The 13,956-nt window shown below is 41.3% G+C and overlaps 1 protein-coding gene across 1 annotated transcript in view; it reads right to left on the bottom strand.

The window, feature by feature from the left end:
• CSMD1 (CUB and Sushi multiple domains 1) overlaps window positions 1-13,956 on the bottom strand; it is a 2,397,241-nt gene that overhangs the window by 990,827 nt on the left and 1,392,458 nt on the right. The gene's annotated exons all lie outside the window — the stretch shown is intronic.

The following is a 13,956-nucleotide window of genomic DNA, read 5'->3' as shown; positions in this document are numbered from 1 at the left end:
AGGGAGTTCCATATAGTGGGGGCAGTTATAGCAAAGTTAGTATTCCTAGTGTAGAAGGATTCTTTTAAAGAAGGAATGAAAAGCAGTTTTTGATCAGTTGATCTTAAGGAACGAGAAGAACTTTGGGGGATTAATAGTTTATCTAGGAATAGGGGCAAGTGAGAATGTTTAATTTTGAAAGTAAGCAAAATGATTTTATAAATTATCCTATGGGTGACTGGGAGCCAGTGAGCCTCTTTAAGAAGAGGAGTGACGTGTTCGAACTTACCGATTCTGTAGATGAGTTTGATAGCGGTATTTTGAATGAGTTGCAGCCGTCGAAGTTCTTTTTGGGGGAGTCCATTTAGAAGAGAATTACAATAGTCTAAGTGGGAAATGACTAGAGAATGAATTAAGGTGTTGATCGAGTCGGTAGTTAAAATAGATCTGAGGGAACGAATGATACGTAGTTTGAAGAAACAAATTTTTACAACAGAGCTGATGTGGTCATGAAATGTAAGTTCGCTATCTAGGACGACAACTAATAATTTTATTTTAGTCTCCATACGTAAGGGTGTGGATTTGATGTATATTGTTCCTGGTAATGTTTCAGATTTTTTTATGGGGAGAAGGAGACCGCTGGATTTGTCGACATTGAGTGAAAGTTTGTTGGTGAAGAGCCAATCGCTTAAGATATCCAGTTTAGTATTTAGATCAGTAATATCTAAAGAATTTGAAGTGTTAATCGGGTAAAGCAACTGTATATCGTCAGCGTAGGCGAAAATAGTGAATCCTAGTGATTGAGCGAGGGAGAGGAGAGGGGATAGAAAAATATTGAATAATAGTGGAGATAAGATGGAGCCCTGAGGGACTCCGAAATTTTGGATTACTGAAGAAGAGAGTTGGTTTTTGGCATTAACTTTGGAGTTACGCTGATGAAAATAAGATATGAACCAGTTGAGAGCGTGACCTGTGATGTTACAGTCTGTCAGTCTAGATAATAATAGAGAATGGTCGATGGTGTCGAATGCTGCGGATAAGTCAAAAGAAATTAGTATGACTGATTTTAAGTGGTCATGAAAGTAATGTATAGTAGTAATGAGGCCTAGTAATGATAGCTCTGTGGAGTGTGAAGTACGAAAACCTGTCTGATATGGATGGAGGGCATGCGTTTGATCGAAATAATCGGATAATTGGGCGTAAACAATTTTTTCGGTAACTTTAGCAATTAGAGACAAATTTGCGATTGGACGATAGTTATTAGGTAGGGAGGGATCGGTATTATATTGTTTGAGTTTTGGGAAAATTATTGCGGATTTCCATGCTGTTGGAACGTGACATTCGGTAAAAGATTTAGAGATCATCTCCCTTATATAAGGACCAAAGAAAGAAAAAAAATTTTTGAGTAATTGTGGAGGAAAGGTTTCAATAATATTGTTGGGAGAATTTATTGATTGTAGAACGGTGAGTAGTTGGGAAATCGAAGGTACTTTAAAATGAGTAAAAGAACTGAGGGGTAAGAAGGTTGAATCATTGTTGATGGGTGGAGAAAAAGGGGGAACAGATGGTCCAAGATGAGTTCTGATATTAGTCACTTTAGTGTGGAAGAATTGGGAAAGTTCGTCCGCAGATGGAGATGTTGAAACAGGAGGAGGAAGTTTTCTTTTAGTCCCTGATGGTCCTAGTGGAGGCATTGGGGGCAGGGACTGTTGGTGAAATATGGCTGGCATGACCTCTTGTGGCAGATCATGGTACTTGTGTTATACCACATGAGGTCATGGTAACCATTTTCACCAGCAGCTGCAAAGTTCAGGAGAAAAGAGGCTTCACTCCTGCTTCCAATACTCCCACTAGTACTATTAGGACCTTCCTTAGATATAGAAAGTAGGAAGTGTGTGTGTGTGGGAGCAAAGGAAGCTGTTGATTCTTGTGGGCTAGTGGAAGGGGGTAAGACAGAGCTTTGCTATATGGGGGTGCTAGGAGGGGATTAGGGGGATCTGGAATTAAAACCAGGCTGATATTCGGTAACGGGGCCCACATAGCAAGCATGAAAAGTTAGGACTGTTTTTGAACTGTCTTAAATTCACTACCTTAATTATTTGGGAACCACGCTGAATACTGCCAGCACCACCCACATATCCTTTGGCTCCTCCCTAGTGCTGCTTCTTGTACCACCCCTGACCTGACCACCTTTTTGTTGTGTTGTCTGTGGTAATATTCAGCTGTATTATTCATTTAATTGCTGCCAAATATTACCTCTTAGGCAACTCTTTGAATATCTTTTGTAATACAGTGTCTATGTAAAACTGGCAATTTCACAGCTTTCACCTGTAGCCATTCTGTTTTACAAACCCATATATGTAAGGTCTACCGATTAAGTTTTCTTCCTTTCAGAGGTAGAACTAGACACTGAAGGATTAAGGAGAATGTAAGCCTCTTTATCCCTCATGTAAAGCCCTGGCCAAAACAAGCACTTTTAAAATATCTGCATGTGCTTTTGAACTGGTGTAAAACCTAATAGAGGTATTTCTTTCCCATACATATGCATTCCCAAGGCATGTCAAAACCACATCTTTATCCAGTAGCGTGGTAGATCAAACCAGGCCCCATCTTGGCAAGGGTGCTGGCATCTCTCCTCCTCTCCATTCCCAAATACCACTTTAATTGTACACCAGCGTGAGCAGTATCTTCTATCTACTGCTTGCACTGGCCTTGGCTCCCTTCTGACATCACTTCCTGTTCATGATACCAAGATATGATATCAGAACGGAGTCGAGGCCGGAGCAAGCAGGAGGTGGAAGATGCTGCTTGTGCTAGTGAACATTTCAAGAGGTACGCGGGGGGTGCTCGAGTGGCAGGGAAAAGTAGAGGGGGTGCACAGCATGCCACTGCCTTGGGCACCTACTTCTTTTACTGGGTCACTGTCCCTATTACACTTCCTTGAAATCTCAGAGTGGTGTGGATCTCCACAGGTAAATAATGGCTTTCTAAAACCTCAATGTATAAAGACCTGAATGATCCATCCAGTCTGCCTAATAGTTACATGCATTATAAATTCACTATAAATTAACATATGAACATAAGAATTGCCGCTGCTGGGTCAGACCAGTGGTCCATCATGCCCAGCAGTCCGCTCACACGGCAGCCCTCTGGTCAAAGACCAGTGCCCTAGCTGAGACTAGCCCTACCTGCGTACGTTCTGGTTCAGCAGGAACTTGTCTAACTTTGTCTTGAATCCCTGGAGGGTGTTTTCCCCTATGACAGACTCGAGAAGAGCGTTCCAGTTTTCTACCACTCTCTGGGTGAAGAAGAACTTCCTTACGTTCGTACGGAATCTATCCCCTTTCAACTTTAGAGAGTGGCCTCTCATTCTCCCTACCTTGGAGAGGGTGAACAGCCTGTCCTTATCTACTAAGTCTATTCCCTTCAGTACCTTGAATGTTTCGATCATGTCCCCTCTCAATCTCCTCTGTTCTAGGGAGAAGAGGCCCAGTTTCTCTAATATTTCGCTGTAGAGCAGCTCTTCCAACCCTTTAACCATCTTAGTCGCTCTTCTCTGGATCCTTCTTCATGTGTGGTGACCAGTGCTGGACGCAGTACTCCAGGTGAGGGCGCATCATGGCCCGGTACAACAGCATGATAACCTTCTCCGATCTGTTCATAATCCCCTTTACCATTCCTAGCATTCTGTTCGCCCTTTTCGCCACCGCCGCACATTGCGTGGATGGCTTCTTCGACTTGTCGATCAGAACTCCCAAGTCATAGACTGTAGAAGTGTACCTGGTATAGTTCTTAGGTTCCAAATACTGGATTTGCTGTTAAAGCTCACTCCAGCCTATCTAAACCATCCCAAATTACTGGAATTCCCAAAGTCCTCCCCAGTCCACCCCAAATCGACTATCCATATATACAGGACAAAGACTATGTACCGTAAATCTGCCCAGTCCTGGCCCCAGCTTAAGCAGCTAGGGCTCTTCAGCTAAAATAAATATCCCCACTAATGGTCTATTGAGATGGCTTGAGGAAATCCACTGCTTATTCCTAGGATAAGCAGCATAAAATCTGTTTTATTACATGGTATAAAACAAAAAAAGACTATGGAATCCAATGTTGCTGATATAGGCTTTAATTTGAATGAGAAATTCTCAATTTTAAAAAACACTGAAGTACATCCACAATTATAATTGATGAAGAGGACCCAACATGGTCCTTGTTTCAACCAGTCTAGAGGTTAAGATGTCAACTATGCATGTTAGGATTGGGGCTACTATTAAGTCAGATTATGCATTACCACAAATTATGTTATTTTACTACAAGACTTCATTGAATTTACTCCATAAAAATCACTGGCACCCTGTAAAGAATGACTTTCAAAATATTTAGATCGGGTCTACTCTGTTGTTATTATTATTATTATTACTCTTAGATTTTTTAAATATATGTATTCATCATGGAGTAGATATCCCAAGGATTTAACCAGCCCAAACTGTTATTTGGTGACGGGACAAAAGCGCGCGAGACTTCAGCGTGCTGACATTGCAGCGCCAATAATTCAGCGCAAGACACCAGCGTGCCACCTAAAAAGTGACTTTTAAAGAGCTCTGACGGGTTGTGGGGGGAACCCCCCACTTTACTTCAGACTGTTTGCGCTGACTTTGGGGGGTATAGGGGATGCAACCCCCCACATTATAGAAAAAAATTAACTTTTTCCTTAAAAAATTGGGAAAAAGTTAAGTTTACTCTATAATGGAGGGTTCCAACCCCCCCAACCCGCCCCAACGGCAGCACAAAGAGTATGAAGTAAACTGAGGGGTTCCCCACTCACACCCCTCGTCGGAGCTCTTAAAAGTCACTTTTTAGGCTATGCGCTGGGGTCTTTTGCTGAATTGTCTGTGCTGCAATGTCGGCGCGCTGAAGTCTCATGCGCAAATGACTATGAACCACTTATTTGGGGCTCACTGGTCATTTTTAAAGGCACTTAACTGGTTAGTGCTGCTGAAAATGACCAGTTAGCATTTAAAGCAAAACCATATATATATATATATATATATATATATATATATATATATATATATATATATATATATATATATATATTAGTCTTATAGCTAGAATATATGTGTGTGTGTCTTTATTTCTTTCTCTCTCTCTGCTTTCTTTCTTTCTGTCTTTCTTTTTCCTTGGCTGTCCATCACCACCCCTTGCCTGCTCCCCCTGTCCATTGTCCCTTCCTTTTACCTCCCCTGTGTCCACCACCACCCCTTCACTGCTCTCCTTATGCAGCACCTCTTTCCTTCTCCCCCTGTCCAACATTAGGCCTCCGTTCCTTTTTCTTCACCCCCCCTGTCCATCAGCACCTCCCTTCCTTTTTCTCCCCCCCTCCTCCTTCTTATCCCTATGATACACTTACCTTGCTCTGCCCCTGATCAGAGGTTCCTGACAGCCGCCCAGTTGCAGCCATTAGAAAAGTTCCGTCTGCCGCATCCCGCATCCCTCCTGACGCGACTCCCGCTGTCTTTCTTTCTGTCTGTCTCTGTCCCTGGCCCCCTTTGTCTGTCTGTCTTTCTGTGTATCTCCCTGCCCCTGTGTCTTTTTTCTTTTCTTTCTGTCTCCCTTCCTCCCTCTGTCTGTCTGTGCGAAGCAGCATTCTCTCTCCCTCCATTTCCCTCCCCCCACACCAGTTCCCTGTGCACCTGCCCCTGTGTCTTTCTTCTTTTCTTTCTGTCTCCCTTCCTCCCTCTGTCTGTCTGTCCAAAGCAGCATTTCCTCCCCCTCCATTTCCCTCCCCCCACACCAGTTCCCTGTGCAGCAGCATTAGCGTTTCCTCTATCCCCTTTCCCTTCCCGCGGTCCCGACTACAAACGTGGTCCCGAGTCCTTTACCGCCCCCTCCTTCCCTTCCCACGGGCCCGACTACACATGGCGATTCAAGCAGCGTGTGCAGCAGTCTTCACACGCTGCTTCGGGTCCTTCTACTGCCCTGATTTACTCTGGCACGTCCCTGATGATATAATCAGAGACGCGGCAGAGCAAATCAGGGCAGTAGAAGGGACCGAAGCAGCCTTTGAAGACTGCTGCACATGCTGCTTAAATCGCCAGTCAGGCCCGCGGGAAGGGAAGGGGGGGCAACAAAGGACTCGGGTCCCGGGCAGCGGAAAGTTGCAGGGCTCTTCGGTATGGGCGCTGAGCGGCCGCGATCCCTCTCCTCCCAGACCCCCCCCCCCCCTGCTGGAGGAACAGAGATCAGCGGCTAGCTGCAGTCCCGGCTTGAGGAGGCGATCGGTGGCTGGTGACGTATTAGCGTGCATGCGCACTCCTGAGGCCACAGACCTACTGATCTCAGAAGCACCCAAATAGGAGTGCGCATGCACAGCTAGCCTTTTATTATATAGGATATATATATATATATATATTTTTTTTTTTTGGTGGGGATATGACAGCACTTAACATAAGATGCCGCTGCTGGGTCAGACTAGTGGTCCATCTTGCCCAGCAGTCCACTCACGCAGCGGTCCTTAGGTCAAAGACTAGTGCCCTGATTGAGTCTAGCCTTACCTAGGTACGTTCCGGTTCAGCAGGAACTTGTCTAACCTTGTCTTGAATCCCTGGAGGGTTCTTTCCCTTATAACAGCTTCAGGAAGAGCGTTCCAGATTTCTACCACTCTCTTGGTGAAGAAGAACTTCCTTACGTTTGTACGAAATCTATCCTCTTTTAACTTTTGAGAGTGCCTTCTCAATCTCTCTACCTTGGAGAGGGTGAGCAACCTGTCTTTATCTACTAAGTCTATTCCCTTCATTATCTTGAATTTTTGATCATGTCCCCTCTCAAACTCCTCTTTTCAAGGGAGAAGAGGACCAGTTTCTCTAATCTCTCACTGTACGGCAACTCCTCCAGCCCCTTAACCATTTTAGTCGCTCTTCTCTGGTCCTTTTCGAGTAGTACAATGTCCTTCTTCATGTACTGCAACCAGTGCTGGATACAGTATTCCAGATGGGGGTGTACCATGGCAATATAACCTTCTCCGATCTGTTTGTGATCCCTTCTTAATCATTCCTAGCATTCTGTTTGCCCTTTTCGCCGCCACCGCACATTGCGCGGATGGCTTCATTGACTTGTCTACCAGTTCTCCAAGATCACCACGTAAGTAGGACCACAAAAAAGTCAACCTTATCTTTATGTGGTTCCCTATAGCTGTTTACATGCTTCCTATTACACTTAACCAGCTAGGATGTAGCCATCTCCAGAAACTTGGAAATCCAATGCAGAAGCCCAAAGATTAGCCCAACCCTGAATTTCCAAGCACCATACTTGGCAGCAGTCAGCAAAATGCTAAGCACCAGCAGCTAAATATCAACCAATATTTGGCTGCTCAAGCTCTGCTTAACCTCTCACATGCACACTTTGACTGTACTCATGATTTAACATCTTATTGTCTTGCTCATGCCTCATTGAATGTGTTGCCATTATATCATATATTGTTATATCATACAGTTTATCATTACATCGTATATCTTCACTTGGAAAATTCTCATAAGAAAATTAAAGCTAGCCTTAATAATTGTAATTTTGCCATGACATTTGCCTGGGACTGAGTGCATTGGTAGTGGGGGAGGATGACTCATGGCTCCTATTTAATCTGTTAAAATTCTGTAAATGTCTGCGCTGTAAATTCAAGGGCAGTATAGGGAAATTGTGAAATAAACATGTGTTAAGACTTTTCTCATTGTAGCTCATGGAAGTTGAGAGCCTTTTAGAGTTTAACCTTCATAGCCAGTGTCATACTCTAAAAGTTATCTGTAACAAAGCAAAGCACATTGTACAGGGACTGTTTTCTGAAGGCTATGTATTCCGCTTTATTATTCTTAAAGAGACGGTGTGATTCATGTAAAGAAAGAAGCTACCAGACCATGTAACAACAGGCTAATACTGGGATCTAATTCAAGCTCTAGGCAGCTTGCACTGGTAAACAGAGCATGTTCTGTCAGAACATCATCTGTAATGAATATGCAATGAGAGTGTTCTGCAAAAACTACATTAAAATGTAAAGGGAATCACGGAACAGAGTTGCTGCAGGTTTTCTTCCCCTGCAGAGCTATGTGACTAACTTTTAAAACAGAGGATTTGCTTTAAATATTTTCTGCTTAATGAAAATTGTTCAGATTTCCAAATTAATGGCATTCACTTTCTGATACAAGCAGCCCAAAATTTCACACTTCAGCAAATTTTATTATGACGGAAATGAGCAAAACTAATGAAACACAGTAAAATTGTTAAAAAAAAATTGTTAGAGGCTCTTTTTAAGCAAAGATTATTTAACGTTGGATACCACAGAAAAATAAACTTCATTTTTGTAGACTATTACAACATAAACATAGGCCTTGTCATTTATTTTTCAGAAAATAAAGTTAGAAATATGGAGGGGCAAAATGAAAAAAAACATCTAAGTCCCCTTTTGGCCTAAGGCCCTAAATGCTGAAAGTAGCAGCAGGGAAAATGTCCATTCTCAAAAAAACCCCGTCCAAAATGAGGTTTTCTTTCAGAATGGCCTACCTCTACGCTCAGCAGTTTAATCACCCAGACCACCACTACATCTAACCTTAAAACACATTATCAACCAAAAAATTGCCCAAGTCCCAAACGTCCAAAACAAGACCTTTTAGGCAAAGGAGGGGCCATTCCTTCACCTAAAAGCTGGATTCTGTAACCGGCGTCTGTCTAAAACAACACCGGTTACAGAATCCCCCCTGCAATGATCACAGCAGGAGATTCCCCCCTCCCCCCGAACTGCCCCGAACCGTGGTAGGAGAGATGCCAAATCTCTCCTGCCGGCACCCCAACACTCCTGACAATGCTGGCAGGAGGGAACCCAAACCCTCCTGTTAAGGCGCAGGGCCCCCCCCCGGAATACTGGCAGGAGGGAGCCCAAGCCCTCCTCCCAGAAGGCCACCCCCAACCCCCTCATATAAGGGCAGGAGGGATCCCAGGCTTTCCTGTCCACGGCATATCCCCAAACCCCCTGATCAACCCCCCTCGAATGCCCCCAACCCCCTAAATCCCCAACATACTTTAAGGTTGGCTGGATGGATGGGCCTCAAGCCCGTCCGGCCAGCAAGCCCACCATCCTCTGAATGGGCTTAGGGAAGAACTCATGTGGAGTTCCGCAGGGTTCTCCTTTATCTCCAAAAACAAAAATGCTGTGGAGAAGATGTCCAAGATGCAGGATTTATTGAAGATACAGTCATAAAATCCACATAATAAAATGTCTAGGAGCCATAAGTTGGGAACTATGATTTTATGTATTTTTGTTTTTAGTTGCTCTTTGATTCTGTGGAGTATCAAGGGTCAGTTTTTGTTTGTTTGTGTTTTGTCTCCTTTATCTCCGACATTATTTAACATATATTTAGTTTCCTTGGCTTATTTACTTCAAAGTTTAAATGTGATGTTTTACATATATGCAGATGATATTACCATATTGTTACCATGTAAGGTTTTCTCGAATGAATTGATTACTCTAATTTCAAATGTTTTAGAAAAGGTCAAACTGTGGATGTTCAGGTTGAAGCTTAATTCTGAAAAAACTAAGGGCCCCTTTTACTAAGGTGCGCTAGCGTTTTTAGCACACGTAGGATTTTAGTGCACGCTACACCGCGTGCTATGCGGCTAGAACTAACGGCAGCTCAATTCTGGCATTAGCGTCTAATGCAGGCGGAAATTCTGCGCGTGCTAAGCGTGCGCTAAAACCACTATCGCAGCTTGGTAAAAGGAGCCCTTTATTAAGACTTTGACTAGTCCAGAATGTTGCAGTCCGTTTGATCTTTGGTCTTAAAAAATATGATCATGTCAGTCCTTTTTACGCCAGACTATATTGGTTGACTTTTGAGGCCAGAGTGTTTTTTAAGCTTGGGTGTATCTGTTAGAAGACTGTCTTTGGTTTATTACCCTCTTATTTGGTATTTTACCTGAAATTGTATTTTACCTGAAATTGTAAAAAAAATGTACCAGAAATTTGGGTATGTTCAGCTTCCCTACCCCAAGGACCTGTCGCTACAAAACGTTTTTGGACAGGACATTAGAATATCAGGCGGGGAAGATTAACTCCTGGTTGAGACCCTTTTATGTAAACTTTAACAGACAATGATATTGTAACTTTCCCCTCCTTTCCTACCTAACCATGTTTGTCTCTATATCAATTGTTATAATGCCAATTGATTTATGTTGTTTGTCTTACGATTAATTCGTTCAAATGGTATGTGAGACCACCACCTGGTGGCTTTTAAACTGTACATCGCTTAGAAATTTTATATAAGCGATTCATCAAATGCTAATAAACTTGAAACTTGATTGCCCAAGCTTATTCTTATCTTATCTTACATTTAGGGAATTACTGAAAACTTACCTATTTGATAAACAAGAATGTTGATTTTTTTATTTATTTATTTACAATGGTTTTATTAGGATATGTTTTTTAATTGTACTTTTTAGCTGATGTTGTATTTATAGTAGCAGTATGTTTTTAAAATTGTATTTTTACTGAAATGTTTCAGTTCCTTTCTTGTGAACCACCTAGAACTGTTGGTGGGTTGGTATACAAGAAAATAAATTATTATTATGATTGGTCCAGGCGCCTTAGGCCCCTCCCGTATTTGATGGGGAGGTGGAGGGTCGCCTTCCTGCAGGAGGGCTTAAGCTCTCTCCTACTGGTATTGTCGGGGGGGGGGGGAGGGTTAATCAGCAACTCTGCAACTTCAAAATAAGTAATTTCTGGCTGAGAATAAAAATATTAATTTAAGAAATCAGTTAGAAAGAAGTTAATAAAAAAATAGGAAGAGGGGTCAGAGGGTCAGTGATGGAAACTATTAACCTTTGAAACTTGGTATTGGCCGTAATTCCTTAGCCAATTTGGTTTCTGAGACCCCTTATTCTCCATTCTCTTGATAGCTCCCTGTAGTGGGATTTCTATGTGTATTTGAGGATTATCTCTAAATAATCCCACAAACTATCTTCTTGGATCTCCTCAATGGTTTGAGGATCACCGTCAGCTCAAGTATTTTTAGTGTTGGGGGAAGGGGATGTGGAGACCACATAGGCCTACCCAGTTTGCCCAGAGGCCCACCCAAAATTTGAGCTCTGGCTATACCTCTGGTGCCAAAGGTGTTACTAGTTGAAATTAACATACATAAGGGGCATGTAAATGTAAGCACATAATCATAGAATTTGGGAGATAGTGTCAGGCTTATATTTGGATTGAAAAACGGAGATAGGATTACACAACAAATGTTGAAACTTTACTAGCTTCCAGTTGAAGCTAGAATTCAGTTCAAAGTTTTTTGTACATTGTTTAAAATACATCAAGGAGATGTTATGTTATTTGGAAATTAAATCATATGGTTTGAGACAACAAACCTTATTTAAAAAAAATTTCCACAGGTAAGAAGGATAATATATTCTAGAATGTTTACCACAACATGGGCTTATAAGGCAGCTAAATTTCGGAGAACTTTATCAGATGAGATTGGTTTAATAAATACTGTAATCACAATAATTTTAAACAAGCCTTAAAAACATATTTGTTTAAGGAATATGTGTTGAATAAGTTGTAAATTCTTTTTGATATTTTATTTCTTAATGTATACTGCTGTGAGCTTTTTGAGGTATTGGCGGTATACAAATAAAATTTGTATTGCATTGTATTGCATGGCTAATGAAAATGTTGTAGGAGTATGTTAGCTTGTATGGTCTGATGCGTTTGTAATGATTTAAGCTTCCTTTTCCTTTTTTATATCAAGAATTGTATTATGGGCACTCCATTGCATGTCTCTTTGGGCAGAGACTGGCTTGTTACACTGCACTTACTTTTTTGATTATACCTTTTTGAACCATGTGGAAGTCTAGCTTTGGAGAGATGCAATGTTTCTTCTTTTTGAGTTGGAGAGATGAGCATCTCATCAGCTCTTATTGCACTTACCGTATTTTGAAGGACAGCTCTGACTCCATTACAAAGAAGCCAGAGTGCAGAGAATGGAAAAGTCTTTTTATAAAATGTTTTTATACATTTTGGCCTTCCGTAAAAGAAGTTCATGTTATATATCTTCCCCAATCATAGAAGATTTTCTTTGACAAGAAATACAATTTGGACTGTATGTCTTTTTGGTTTTCTTTTTTCTCCCATTATTTTCTATGGACAGGGTACAAGTGTTTTAGAATGTATTAAAACCTCAGGTTGAGTATGGATTGAATTATGGACAAGCAATTCTAGTTTCCTTATGCCAATTAGAAATGTTTCTGACATCACAACACTTGTGCACCCTTTTACTAAAGTGCAGTTTGCAGTGAGCATAGGTTTTACCATACATTTAAGATTAGCATTGATCTCGGCTAACGTCAAACAATCACTGAAGCAGCCAGCATGATAAAAAGCCCAAGCTAGTTACTTAACACAGGAATAAATGGTACGTGTGTGCAACTGGGGCAGTGCTGAGTAGAAGCCTGCTGTGACAAGATCATTACTGTACTCTAGCTGTCATAACTGCCGATAGCAGGAATGCACTTACCACCACTTCGAGAGGAGGCGATAGGTGCATAGAAACATAGAAACATGATGGCAGATAAAGGCAAAACGGCCCATCCAGTCTGCCCATCCACAGCATCCACTATCGCTTCCTCTCCCTAAGACATCCCACGTGCATATCCTACACTTTCTTGAATTCAGACACAGTCCTCATCTCTACCAGACTATTTCACACATCTACCAAACTTTGAGTACCGGACTTATGCCTACTGAGACCTAGGCTCTCTTTTGCTAAGGTGTGCTAAGCATTTTAGCACGCGTTTAGCACATGCTAAATCAACGCGTGCACTAACCGCTAACGCATCCATAGGATAACATGCACGAATTAGCGTCTAGCACGTAATTAATGCGCACTAATATTTAACGTGTGCTAAACACCATAATGCACCTTAGTAAAAGAAGTAGTGTAAATGCTGGACCCCAAGTTGGATGCACTGACCCATTGTTTTGTAACATGTGCAACTATTTTTACATACCTATGTTCCTCCCATGGCCATACTCCTTTTTGAGTTGCATGCTTTGGGGTTCGGGTGTCAAACGTTATAGAATAATGTGCAGCCAGATGCATGCATAAATCCTAATTGGCACCAATTAACATCAATAATTCTTTGTTAGCGGCCAAATATTACTCGTTAATGGTTTTGCTGGCCAATTAAGTTGTACCTGCATCTCAAGATCTCATCCAAATTTAGTTGCTCAAATCTGGGTGCCAAATGTACTGTAGAATCCAGGGGATATTTTATAAGAATTGGTGTAGTGGCTGCATGGAATTATGTTAATGATCAGCAATGCAGTGCCCAGCTGTGCTTTCAGTCAAAATAATGTGAGAGACTTGGTAGGATGAACTTTTTAAGCCTTGAAATTATAAAATAACTTCTGGAATATAATTAAAATAATAATTAGACTTTTCAAACAACTGACTGGATTATCTAAAATTGCTTTCCTAAAGCCACTGCTTTAATAGGAAAAACAGATTAAAGAATGGTTTAGTCTGGAGTAATACTAGGAATGAAGAACACCTAAGTAAAACACACAGAACGTTTGCTGAGTTTTTCTGTATTTTATAGTAATGATGCTCATGAACCTTTTGAAATTAGAGCTTTTTTGAAAATTCTATGGAGCTATATGTAAATCAATAATGGATTAATCACTGCACAGGCAACACCAAGCCAATGACCTTGATGTAAATTTAAGCAATATGTACATTCCTGATATGTAATTTGATGTTCCATATTATGTAAAGTAAGATGTTCTTGTCTTTGTAATGATATTTGGCTTAATAATATGTATGTTTAATTGGAAATTTCTTGGTAACAGGTGGTATATAATTTTTTAAGTAAATAATAATAAAAACAGATTTCTATTATAAAAAGAGAATATCAACATATCTGGTTGACTTCTGTTTACAT

Source organism: Geotrypetes seraphini, chromosome 3, assembly GCF_902459505.1.
Source record: "Geotrypetes seraphini chromosome 3, aGeoSer1.1, whole genome shotgun sequence".
In the NCBI taxonomy this organism is placed as follows: domain Eukaryota; kingdom Metazoa; phylum Chordata; class Amphibia; order Gymnophiona; family Dermophiidae; genus Geotrypetes; species Geotrypetes seraphini.
Note: the sequence above shows the minus strand (reverse complement) of the source record. Positions and strands in the feature narration are given on the sequence as shown.